Source organism: Capricornis sumatraensis, chromosome 19 (assembly GCF_032405125.1).
Source record: "Capricornis sumatraensis isolate serow.1 chromosome 19, serow.2, whole genome shotgun sequence".
Taxonomy (NCBI): Eukaryota; Metazoa; Chordata; class Mammalia; order Artiodactyla; family Bovidae; genus Capricornis; species Capricornis sumatraensis.
Window position 1 is genome coordinate 13,845,587 of NC_091087.1, and position 12,988 is coordinate 13,858,574.

Sequence of the window (12,988 nt, forward strand, 5' to 3'; positions counted from 1 at the left end):
TTTGGTTTTATAAGTTGAAAAATATAACCTCCCACATCACACCCGTCGGGTTTCGTGATGAACTAGTTATTCTCAAAGTCAGAACTTGATTTGGCTGCTACTGTCTGAAATACAAATTTGGGGTGGCTTCTCAGAGTTAAGCTGGTGTGGCTTTTGCAAATCTTTTTCTCATCTAAGATTTGGCTCCAGATGAAGGTGAAATAGTTTGCATTCTGGGCCAATTAATAAGTTTATTGGCACTAAGCACTTCGTGCCATTTGTTAGAGGGCCGCAAGCTGATTTATTTTTATTACTGAAGCATCTGAAAAACATAAAAGTGTTTGACAGACCACTGAGGCAGTCTTCTCCCTTGACTTGTGGAAGAAACAAACTGAAACGAACTGTGAGTTGCTGAAGCTCTCCCAGCAAGTCTAAGCCGAGAAGCCACAACCACAGATGATGATGATGATAAATATTTAAGGGTCAAGGATTAAATATAAAGGGCTTCCCTGGTGGCTCAGCAGTGAAAGAATCTGTCTGCAATCCAGGAGACTCAGGTTCGATCCCTGAGTGGGGAAGATCCTCTGGAAAAGGAAATGGAAGCCCACTCCAGTATTCTTGCCTGGAGAATCCCATGGACAGAGCCTGGTGGGCTACAGTCCTTAGCGTCACAAAGAGTTGGACACGACTGAAGCCACTGAGCCCAGCACACATTAAATATAAAACCAAGCATCATATTTATGTCAAATTTATGGACTTCCCGTGTGGCACAGTGGTAAAGAAAATGCCTGCAATGCGGGAGAAGTGAGTTCAATCCCAGGGTCAGGAAGATCCCCTGAAGGAGGGCATGGCAACCCACTGCAGTATTCTTGCCTGGAAAACCCTGTGGACAGAGGAGCCTGGTGGGCTACAGTCCAGGGGGCTGCAAAGAGTCAGACACGACTGAGCATGCACGCAGCAGCAGTTCCCTCTCCCAGAGCCCTCATGGACGAAAATCTGGGCTGCAGCAGGTCCACTGGCCTGGGACTCAGAAGTCCTGGTCTGGGGTTTCAGACCTGGCCTGCCTTTGGCAGAGCCCTCATCCAACTGTCTTAAGTCCTCTTGTGAACAAGGCAGTGAAATAAACAAATGTAACTGCTTACCCTCTTTGAGCTTCAGTTTCCTCAGCTGTAAACCAGGATTTCCCTCGTGGCTGGTAAGAATCAAACGGTAGCATGTGGGTGGCAGTCTCAGCCCAGGCATTAATAATACTCTTGCTGATTTCATCGTGGTGCATATGAAAGGGTGATAAACACCCAGGCCCTTAGGCTGTCATATGGGAATGTTGGAGTAAAATCTAATAATACTGTCATTGTGTCACTGACTGTTTGGTTTTACCTCAAGTGCCACATTTTAGTGGTTTCTTGTAGTTGTCCAGAGGGCTGAATTTAGACTGTATCTGGGCTCAGTCACATAGAATGGGGATCGATTAGTTATGTCTGCTGTGGGTGCAGGAGGCCTTCATTTGTACCACCTGTGCCAGCCGTGAAATTAAGACGCTTGCTCTTTGGAAGAAAAGCTATATCTAACCCAGACAGCATATTAAAAAGCAGAGACACTACTTTGCCAACAAAGGTCCATATAGTCAAAGCTATAGTTTTTCCAGTAGTCATGTATGGATGTGAGAGTTGGACCATAAAGAAGGCTGAGCACCGAAGAATTGATGCTTTTGAGCTGAGGAGTTGGAGAAGTCTCTTGAGATTCCCTTGGATTGCAAGGAGATCAAACCAGTCAATCCTAATGGACATCAACCTTGAATATTCATTAGAAGGACTGATGCTGAAGCTGAAGCTCCAATACTTTGGCCACCTGATACAAAGAACTGACTCATTTGGAAAGACTCTGATGCTGGGAAAGATTGAAGGCAGGAGGAGAAAGGGACAACAGAGGATGAGATGGTTGGATGGCATCACCGACTCAACGGACATGAGTTTGAGCAAACTTTTGGAGTTGGTGATGGACAGGGAAGCCTGGCATGCTGCAGTCCATGGGGGTGCAAAAAGTCGGACATGACCAAGCAACTGAACTGTGCCAGCCATGGGCTATATGCATGCAGAGAATGCTGACAGGCAGGAACAGGAAGTCATTTTGACTTGTTAATGATGAAGCCCTTTTGTAGGCCTGAGCTTGACCACAGTACAGTTTCCTCAATTGTCGTGACATTGCAATGGGTGAGAGATGGTTGCATATGTAGCCTTAGGATGGGCTGGGCCTTGAGTTCCAGTAACTCTGTGGAGCTGAGACACTAGTATGTACTCAAAATCTGTCACAAGTCATTGAAAATCAGTTGATCTTGGTGTAGCAACTGCACACCAGTTATGACCCTCTATTATTCACCTTGTTCTGAGCGTCAGAATCCTTGAACTGTTGTTAAAGATATGGCAGATTGGGTTTCTCCCTGGACACATCCAGGTTTCTGCTGAAATGGCTTGCCTGGAAGTCACCTCCTGTTTCACTGATATGTGACTGTCCTCTGCCTCCTCACACTCCCCGTCTGTGGCTCTGGAGACCAAGGGGGCCTTTCTGGCCCTCCCCCCTGCTCCTGGAGGCCAGGGTAGGTGTGAAAGGCCAGGGCTGAGAAAACCTCCGTGAGAAACTGTGATCCTCAGTTTGGATCTCAAGCACGAGATGAATTGCGCGGTGGGGGAGCCCACACCTGGCCCCCGGCGTGTGGGTTGATTCCAAGCATCGAATTTATTGTGTCTGACTTTCCCTACTTGTCTCACTTAGATGTTCTTTTTGTTTTTCCTTCAAAGGTTCAGTCATTTGGGGAAAGGATTGTGCTTTTCATTCTGAACGTCGTTATTTTTGGAAGACTAGAAAGGAATTTGGATGATGATGACATGTTTTTTTTACCTCACTCTGTGAAGGAGGAGGCTAAGATTCTGTGGCGAGATGGAGCAGCTGTTGGATTTTACACAACCAAAAGGAAAGGTGAGGGCCATGCGGCCACGTGGGGCTACCACCCCTTCAGGCTTGCAGGGAGGCTCCGGGTGCCTGCCTGCTCGGAGGACGCCCTGAGCACAGATGTTCCTTGGAGAGAGGCTTCTGGCGCGAGAACTGCCACCAGCTCAGCTGTCACGTAAATAAGCCCAAGGTATGGATTTCGATGTCACCACATTTCTCGTTTTACTGGTAAAGAGGATGAAGATCCCTTACAGCCCTTGGGTTCCCGGGTAGTGCCCCGTCCCCTGTAAAATGGTTGTTGCCATGAATGGTTGTAAAATGACTTTGCAAGCACAATGCTATTCGTTTCTTTTCTTTAATGTTACCAGTTTGCTGTCAGGAAAAACACCATTGCTAACAGCTGACATGTGGTGCAAAGGCTCACTGGATGCCAAGATTTATAGACATTACCTCAGAAAAGAGGGAGATCGGCCACGATAGCGAGGTTAGGGTAAAGCCCTGGGACTTGTTTTTAGGGGTGGTGAGGAGCAGGGTGTGCTCTTTTGTCTAAGGGATCACGCTCTTCTTCAACATTGCTTTCTTTAATAGTTTCTTTGACTTTGAAAGTTCTGTCAATATCTCTGACCCAGCTGGTCAGGCCCTATCATTTAATTCTTACAAAGTTCTGAATTTTAGCAAAAGTGAAATTCCCAAGTACATCACCACAGATGTGCTATTATCTCAGTTGAGTGTTTTTCCCCTGGGGATACAAAGGCTACTGTCGTGGTTCTGAGCTGTGTTCACGTGTGTGCCTGTTCCACGTGTCCAGGATGGAATACCTCTGCGTTCCTCACTTTTTTCCTTCCCTCGGTGTGGTGTGAGACAACTTGCATCTCACGCAGACAAGCCGTGTAGGTCATTATTTGTCAGAGTCGATCATGGAGGCAGAGGCACCCGCGTCTGTCAGCTCCTTGGGTCATTGAGAGCCGTTTGTCCTTCGATTTTGATGTACGGTTTCACTCCTTGGGGTGGCTGTGTTCTCTAGTCATTCATTTAGATAGACCAAGGGATCTGGAGAAGCCTCAAAGAGGAAGTATTTTGGTAATTCCTTTTCTCGGGCGACTCATTTGCTGCCATCTGCTACCAAATGGCTTGTGTTCAGTTTGTGGCAAAATCCTTTGTGCTATACATGTCCTGCTAACAGTAACGAAAACTGTTAATAGATTCGGACTTGATGTGTGAGCCATGGTTTAGGGGCAGAAAGAGCTTGCCAGCGCTGCTGTTGCTGCTGGTCTCTGTGATATCCCAGACTTTGTTCCAAGAGAATCAAGCAGAGGTTGGGTGTGATGTCTCATTCATCTCAAGGCAGACCCAGAAGTATGGCGTGGAAGGAGGATATTAAGCTGTTGAATTGAGGCAGATCAGACTCGGTGGCTTGGATTTCTGCCTCCTCTTCGTTTCTCATGAATTCTACAAATCTGATGGAAAGTTCTCTGCTTGGGATTCCTTGGTGGCTCAGACGATGAAGAATCTGCCTGCAATGCAGGAGACCTGGGTTCAGTCCCTTGGTTAGGAAGATCCCCTGGAGAAGGAAATGGCAACCCACTCCAGTATTCTTGCCTGGAGAATTCCATGGACAGAGGAGCCTGGTGGGCTACAGTCCATGGTGTCGCAGAGTCAGACATGACCGAGTGACTAATAGTTTCACACTCATTTTCTCTGAAGCTGCTTACTAGGTCTCGTTTTCACCCATGACCCATGAACTGATTTTTTAAAGTGGCAATTGACTGTTAGTCAACCAGAAACTGAGTTTAAAAAGTATCAAATGAATAGAAAATTCAGTAAATAAAAAGTATTTTTCTGACAATTAAAAACATTTTTTTTTTTTTACTGCTTATTTCTGGATTAGCTTGTTTTTTGGAGAGCCAGAATAAAAGTATTTCTGTGGAGTAGTTACATAGACTTTGCTACCATCATTGTTTGAGAGTTCCAGTCACTTCGCATGCTTGCTTGTCCTCCATGTTGTATTGTTAATTTCAGTCATTCTGCAATTTGGTATCTGATATCTAATTTTGATTTTAATTTGCATTTTCCTAACGGTATTATCATGTTTTCATGTGCTTTTCTGATGGTCATATATCTTCTTGGGTGAAGTGTCTGTTCAGATATTTTTGCCTATTTTTTTATTGGGTTGTTTGTTTTCTCATTAATATTACTGAGCATTGAGTATTCTTTCTATGTTATGCTCTCTGTTCTTCATCAGATATATTTTGAAAACATTTTCATTTTGGCCTAATAATTTTTTCAGAGCACAGAAGTTTTAAATTTTAGTGCAACCTAATTTATCATTTACCAAATGTCATTATAATTCAGCTCAAACTATTTTCCAATTTACTTTATGATTTTGATGGTTTCTTAAAAAGTAAGTTTTTAATTTCCAGATATTTGTGAGCATTTCCAGATGTTTTATTTTTTGTTGATTTTTAATTTAATTATGTTGCAATAAGATAGTATAGTCTGCAACATTTTAATATTTTGCAACCTATTGAGAGTTGTTTTATAGTCCTGTATGTGGTTTATCTTCGTAGATACTCCATATGGACTTGAAAGTGGGTGTATTTTGCAGGTATTGGGTTTCATGTTTTGAAAATGTTAGTTAGATTAAGATGATTGATACTGTCATTCAATATTCTTACTAATATTTTTACCTGATTGTGAAGTTCTGCGGGAAGTATGTTAAAGTCTTTGTGATTGTGGGTTCGCCTCTTTCTTCTTTTAGTTCTGTCCGTATTTTGTACTTCATGTATTTTGGAATTTTGTCATTAATCACATCTAAATTATAATTGCTATATTTGTCTGATGTATTGACCATTTTGTCGTTATGAAGTGGCCCTCCACTTGTCTTCAGTGATATCTCTTGTTATGAAATTTATTTTCTCTGCTATTAATACAGCCACTTCATCTTCTTATGCTTACTATTTGCATAGAATATATTCTTCCTAGCCTTTTACTTTTAGTCATTTATGTCTTTATATTTAAAGCATGTGTTTTGTTGACAGCATCAAATTGGGTCTTAGATTTTAAATCTAGTTTTAATAATCTCTGTCTTTTGATTGGAATATTAGTCTATTTCCATTTAATTATTGATATGGTTGTACTTAGATCTTCTCTGTTGCAATTTGTTTTCTGTCTTCTGTTTCTTTTTTCTCTGTTCTTCTTCTCCTGTCTTATTTTGTTTTAATCAGATTTTTTTACTGTTTCATTTTAATTTCTTTCTTGGCATTCTAGCTTTATATTTTTGTACTTTTAAAAGTTGTTGCTCTAGAGATTACATATGCATCTTAAACTTAGATTAACTTAGAGTGCATATTGAACTACTTAAGGTAAAATATAGAAACCTTGCAATAGTATATTTTTATGTACCTATTATTTCATAGTGCTGTTGTTGTGTTGATATATTAGATGTTTGTTATAAACCTGTTGCTACTGACTTATAAATTTTAATTTAGATAGTTATATCTTTTAAAGGTATAAAGAAAAAATATGTAATTTAGAAATGTTTATCCGGATATTTACCATTAAAATTTTTTTGTATAGGTTCCAGTTGCCCTTCAGGCTAAAGTTCTTCCTTTAAAATTTCTTGTAGGGAGTTGATGGCAATAAAATCTCTCAGGTTTTGTTGATTGAAAATGTCTTTATTTCACTTACATATTTGAAGTGTTGTTTATCCAGTTATAGAACAGTTAGTGATACCTTTTTTCCTTCAGAAATTGAATATATTGTTCCAGTATCTTCTGGCTTTCATAGTCTTTGGTGAGAAGTCAGCAATTAATTTATTGTTGTTCTTCACACATAAAATGGCATTTTTCTCTGAATGCTTTCAAGTCTTTCTCTTTAGCTTTTTTGCAGTTTAACTGTGATTTTTCTAGGAGTGATTTTATTTTCATTTCTTTTTGGGGCTTTGTTGAGCTTTCTGAATCCAGTTTCCTACCAAATTTGGGAAGATTTTGGTGATTAGTTCTTCGTATTCTTGTGCTCTTTTCCTTATCTGGGATTTCAGTTATATGTACGTTGGGGTGCTTCATATTGTCTTGTAGTCTCTGAAATTTTGTTTATTTGTATTCAAACATTTTCCACTTTTTTGGTTGGATAATTTCTGTTGATCTGTATTCAGGTTTATCTGCCATCTCCAAACTGTTGTTGAGCTTATTTAAAGATTTCAGTTATTGTAGGTTTGACTTGTATAATTTCTATTATGTATAGTTTCTATTTCTCTGTTGAGATTCTCTATTTATTCATTAAGCATATCTTTCCCTTTAATTTAAAGAATTACTTTAATTCTTTGAACATATTTGTAAAGTCATTTTGAGTTCTTTGTCTGCCAAATCCAACATCTGGACCTATTTAAAATCAGTTATATTAGAGTGACAGCGACATGGTGGAATAGAAAGCTCCCCTTCAGTCTACACCCAGTAAAGCATTTGCAGTTCAGCAAAAGTGCCTCTGGTCAACACGCCAGTATGGTGGAAAATTCTGTACGTCTGTACATTTAAAGCTGGGTGGACTGGAACGCAGAGGGAAGGCAGAGCTAGGGAGCAGCAGCCTGGCTCTCTGGCGGTGGGCGCTGAGCCCCTCGTCCAGAGAACAGATAGCAACAGGGGGTGAGGGAAAGCAACCCTGGCCTCTGAGGTGCTGGTCCAACCCGGACTCCTTCCTGCCAGTGTCCTCCCCTGTGGCAGCAGAGTCTGCAACTCAGGGATGCCGGGCACCAGGGAAGAGAGCACAGCCAGTGACATTGGCAGCAGGAAGGCCTCAGTGGCCCCTGGAGACACAAGAAGCAATAACGACGATACAGAGCCACTCCTCCCACAGAAGTGGTAGAGGATAGAATGGACCAACGCACAAATGTAATTGGAGGTTGCTCACACGACTGAGCGACTTCACTTTCACTTTTCACTTTGATGCATTGGAGAAGGAAATGGCAACCCACTCCAGTGTTCTTGCCTGGAGGATCCCAGGGACGGGAGAGCCTGGTGGGCTCTGGTCTATGGGGTCGCACAGAGTCGGACACGACTGAAGCGGCTTAGCAGCAGCAGCAGCAGCAGGAGGTAAGGAAAACCATAAACTTGTGCTATTGCGCCACCTACTGGAAAACAAAAGACCGAATTTCTGCCCTGTTGAATCAGAATCAAGCAGAAAGATACTACTTTAGATGTACTGACCGAGGAACAGCTCAAGTGCCGTGAAGAACCAAAGTAACGCCATACCACAAAGGAAAATGACATTTCTCCAGAAGCCAAATTTAAAGTCATGGAATATCACAATTTAACTGACAAAAAATTCAAAAGAGGTGTCATGAAGAAATTCATTGAGTAACAAGAAAACTCAGAAAGGCAGTTCAGTGAGCTCAGGAATAAAATTAGTGACCAGAAGTAATACATTGCTAAAGACTCTAGAAAGAATCAAGCAGAAATTCTGGAGCTGAAGAACTCAATAAATGAGATAAAGAATGCATTAGAAAGCACTGGAAATGTTTCAGATCATATGGAAGAGAGAAGTAGTGAGTTCAAAGACAGAAATCTATAAATGATGCAAATATTAGAGGAAAGAGAAATAAGACATTAAAAAATGAGGACATTCTATGAGAGCTATCCAGCTTTATGGGAAGGGTAAACATGAGGGTAATGTGTATCCCAAAAGGAGAGGGGAGGGAGAAGGGAGCAGAGAGATTCCTTAAAGAAATCAAAGCTGAGAAGTTCTCACACCTGCACAAGAAATTGGGTAAACAAGTCCTGAAAACTAAGAGAACACCTAATTGCCTCAATGCAAAAAGACCTTCTTTAAGACAAACTATCTTAAAACTATCAAAAATCAATGACAAAGAATTAATTTTAAAGGCAGACAGAGATGAAGGGGATGATGATAACGTCCAGAAACACCCACCAAGTCTAGCAGCAGATTTCTCAGCAGGAAGTCTACAGGCCAGGAAGGAGGAGAATGATATTTTAAAGATACTGAAGGATACAAAATGTCACCTGAAATTACTTTATCCAGAAATATTATCACTCAGATATAAAGGTGAAATAAAGACTTCCTGAGATAAATAAAAGTTGAGGGAGTTCACCAACACTAGATATGCCTTACAGGAAATGTTGAAAGGAGTTTTTCTGCCAGAACCAAAAAGGTAAAAGGACAGAAAAGCAAGTTAATAAATATGAATAGAATCAGAAAACTATAATGTTTATCAGAATCAGTTTTAAACATTTTAGTATAGCATAAAGGTTAAAGGGGGAAAATCAGAAAAAAAATAACTAGAGCCACGGCCATTTGAACATGAAAAGGGATAGTTTGAAAAAAACAAAAATAGAGAAGGAGAAGCGGGGAAAGGACAAGAACCCTATAGGAAAATGAAGATAAGATGCTATCAGCAGAAAAAGGATTATTGTATCTATGGGATGTTTTATACAAGCCTCATGGTAACCACAAAACATAAATCTAGAACAGAGGCATGAAACATAAAAAAGGAGGAAACTGTGAAAAAATGTAGAAAACCACAAAACCAAGATGACAGGCTGGAACACGAAGAAAAAGAAGCCAGGATTGATATAGAGAAACCAGCAACAAAAGATGGAATGGCAGTACTAAGTCCTCATTCATCAATAATTACCCTAAACGTAAATGGAGTGAATTCACCCCTCAGAGGACACAGAGTGGCTGTGTGGATTAAAAAACAAGAACCAATTTGTTACTGGAGATTCCAGGAGACTCACTTCAGCTCTGAAAATAAACATAGGCTAAGAGTGAAGGGTTGGAAGATGGTGTTCCAAGGAAATGGCAGCCGAAAGAAAGTGGGTGAAGCCATACTCAGCAGAGAAAATAGACGTAAAGTCAAAAAATTTACCAAGAGACCAAAATGGGTGGTATGTAAAAATAAAGGGATGGGGGGACAGTTTATCAAGAAAACAGTATAGTGGTTGACACACACACACACACACATACACACATGCATTTAACATAAGGGCACCAAAATATATATAATTGTTAACAGACCTAAAGGGAGGAATTGACAGCGACACCATAATAGTGGGGGACTTCAACATCTCTTTTACATCCATGGCTAAATCATCCAGGCAAAAAAGTCAACAAGGAAACTGGGCCTTAAGTGAAACATTAGACCAGATGGATTGGATAGATTTGTACAGACATTCCATCCAAAAGCAGCAGAGTACACATTCTTCTCAAGAGCCCATGGAACTTTCTCAAGGGTAGGCCATATGTTGGGACACAAAACAAATCTCAGTAAATTTAAGAAGACTGAACTCATACCAAGCATCTTTTCTGATCACCATGGTATGGTATGAAACTAAAAGTCAACTACAAGAACGAAGCTGGGAAAATCACAGATGTGTGGAGACTGAACAAAGTGTTCCTGAGTGGCTGTTAAGTCAATGAAGAAGTCAAAGGAGAAATAAAAAATCACCTGAAGGTTAAAGTAAGATGAAAAGACAACATACCAAAATTTATAAGATGTAGCAAAAGTGGTACTAAGAGGGGAGTTTATAGCAAAACAGGCCTACCTCAAGATGCAAGAAAAATCCTAGAGGGGAGTTTATAGCAAAACAGGCCTACCTCAAGATGCAAGAAAAATCCTAATGAACAATCTGAACTTACACTGAAAGGAACGAGAAGAAAAAGAACAAAGGAAGCCCAAAGTCAGTAGAAGGAAAGAAATAACAAAATCAGAAATGAAAGAGGAGGAATAACAATGTATACCACAGAAATACCAAGGGTTACAAGAGAATATTGTGAACAGCTATACGCCAACAAATTGGACAACCTAGAAGAAATGCACAGATTCTTAGAATTGAACAAGCGTCCAAGGCTGAATCATGAATAAATAAAAAATCTGAATAGACTGATCACTAATACAGAGATTGAAACAGTAGTCAGAAGCTCCCACCAAACAGAAGTTCAGAACCAGGCAGCTTCACAGGTGAATTCTACCAAATATTCAAAGCTTTAAGGCCTGTCTTCCCCAAACTATTCCAAAATATGTAATAGAAGGGAGTGCTTTCTAACTCACTTTTCAAGGACAGCATCACCCTAATACAAAAATCAGACAAAGACAACACACGTATATACACACACGCAGAGTGATGAACATAGTCCAATATCTCTGATGAACATAGTTGTAAAAATCCTCAACAAAATATTAGCAAAGAAACTCCAATAATGCATTAAAAGCTTTGTGTACCATGATCAAATGGGATTTGTTCCAGAGGTGCAAGAACAGTTCAATGTAGGGACTTCTCTGGTAGTTCAGTGGTTAAGAATCCACCTTCACATGCAAGGGACACAGGTTCAATCCTTGGCTGAGGAACTAAGAGCCCACATGCCATGGGGCAGCTAAGCCTGTGTGCCACAGCTAAGGCTCAATACAGTCAAAAATAAATACATAAATATTTAAAAAATGGTTCAACATATGCAGATCAGTCAGCCTGATGCAGCACATAAACAAATTGAAGGATAAAAACATACAATTATCTCTGTAGACGTAGAAAATCAGTTGATAAGATTAAACATCCTCTTATGATAAAAATTCTCAATAAAGTGATGTAGAAGCGACATCAATTCAGTTCAGTTCAGTCGCTCAGTCATGTCCAGCTCTTTGTGACCCCATGGACTGCAGCAGCCAGGCCTCCCTGTCCATCACTAACTCCTGGAGCTTACTCAAACTCATGTCCATTGAGTCGGTTAGCTATCCAACCATCTCATCCTCTGTCATCCCCTTCTGCTCCCATCTTCAATCTTTCCCAGCATCAGGGTCTTTTCAAATGAGTCAGTGCTTCACATCAGGTGGCCAAAGTATTGGAGTTTCAGCTTTAGCATCAGTCCTTCCAAAGAATATTCAGGACTGATTTCCTTTAGGATGACTGGTTTGATCTCCTTGCAGTCCAAGGGACTTTCAAGAGTCTTCTCCAACACCACAGTTCAAAAGCATCAATTCTTTGGTGCTCAGCTTTCTTTACAGTCCAACTCTCACATCCATGCATGCTTACTGGAAAAACCATAGCTTTGACTAGATGGACCTTTGTTGGCAAAGTAACGTCTCTGCTTTTTAATATGCTGTCTAGGTTGGTCATAACTTTCCTTCCAAGGAGTAAGTGTCTTTTAACTTCATGGCTGCAATCACAATCTGCAGTGATTTTGGAGCCCCTCAAAATAAAGTCTGTAACTGTTTCCACTGTTTCCCCATCTATTTGCCATGAAGTGATGGGACCAGATGCCATGATTTTAGTTTTCTGAAAGTTGAAGCCAACTTTTTCACTCTCCTTTTTCACTTTCATCAAGAGGCTCTTTAGTTCTTCTTCGCTTTCTGCCATAAGGGTGGTGTCATCTGCATATGTGAAGTTATTGATATTTCTCCTGGGAATCTTGACTCCTGGAACATATGTAAACATAATATAGGTCATATTTGGTAATCTTACCACCAACATCACACTCAATCATGAAAAACTGAAAGCTCTCTCTTGAAAATCAGGAACAAGACCAGAACAAGACTCTTGCCACTCTTATTTAACATAGTATTGGATGCCCTAGCAAGGACAGTTAGGCAAGAAAAAGAAATAAATGTATCCATTTTAGAAAAGAAGAAGTAAAACTCTTTGTGGATGACATGATTTTATATTAATGTATAAAATACCCTTAAGATTCTACCAAAGATTTATTAGCCATAATCAGCAGATACAGTGAAGCTGCAAGGTACAAATTCAGCATACAGAAATGTGCTATGTTCCTATATGCTAACAATGAACCAGCAGAAAGAGAAATTAAGAAAACAATTCCACTTATAATTGCCACAAAAAGGATCAAATACCTAGGAATAAATTTGACCTGGAGGTAAAAGACCTGAAATGGAAGAAGACACAAATAAATGGAAAGATATTCTGTGCTCATGAATTGGGAGAATTAACATGGTTAAAATGTCCAAATGACCTAAAGCAATCTACAGATTAAGTGTAATCCCTATCAAAATACCAAGAATATTTTTCACGGAAATTAAACCAAAAAAATCTAGAATTTA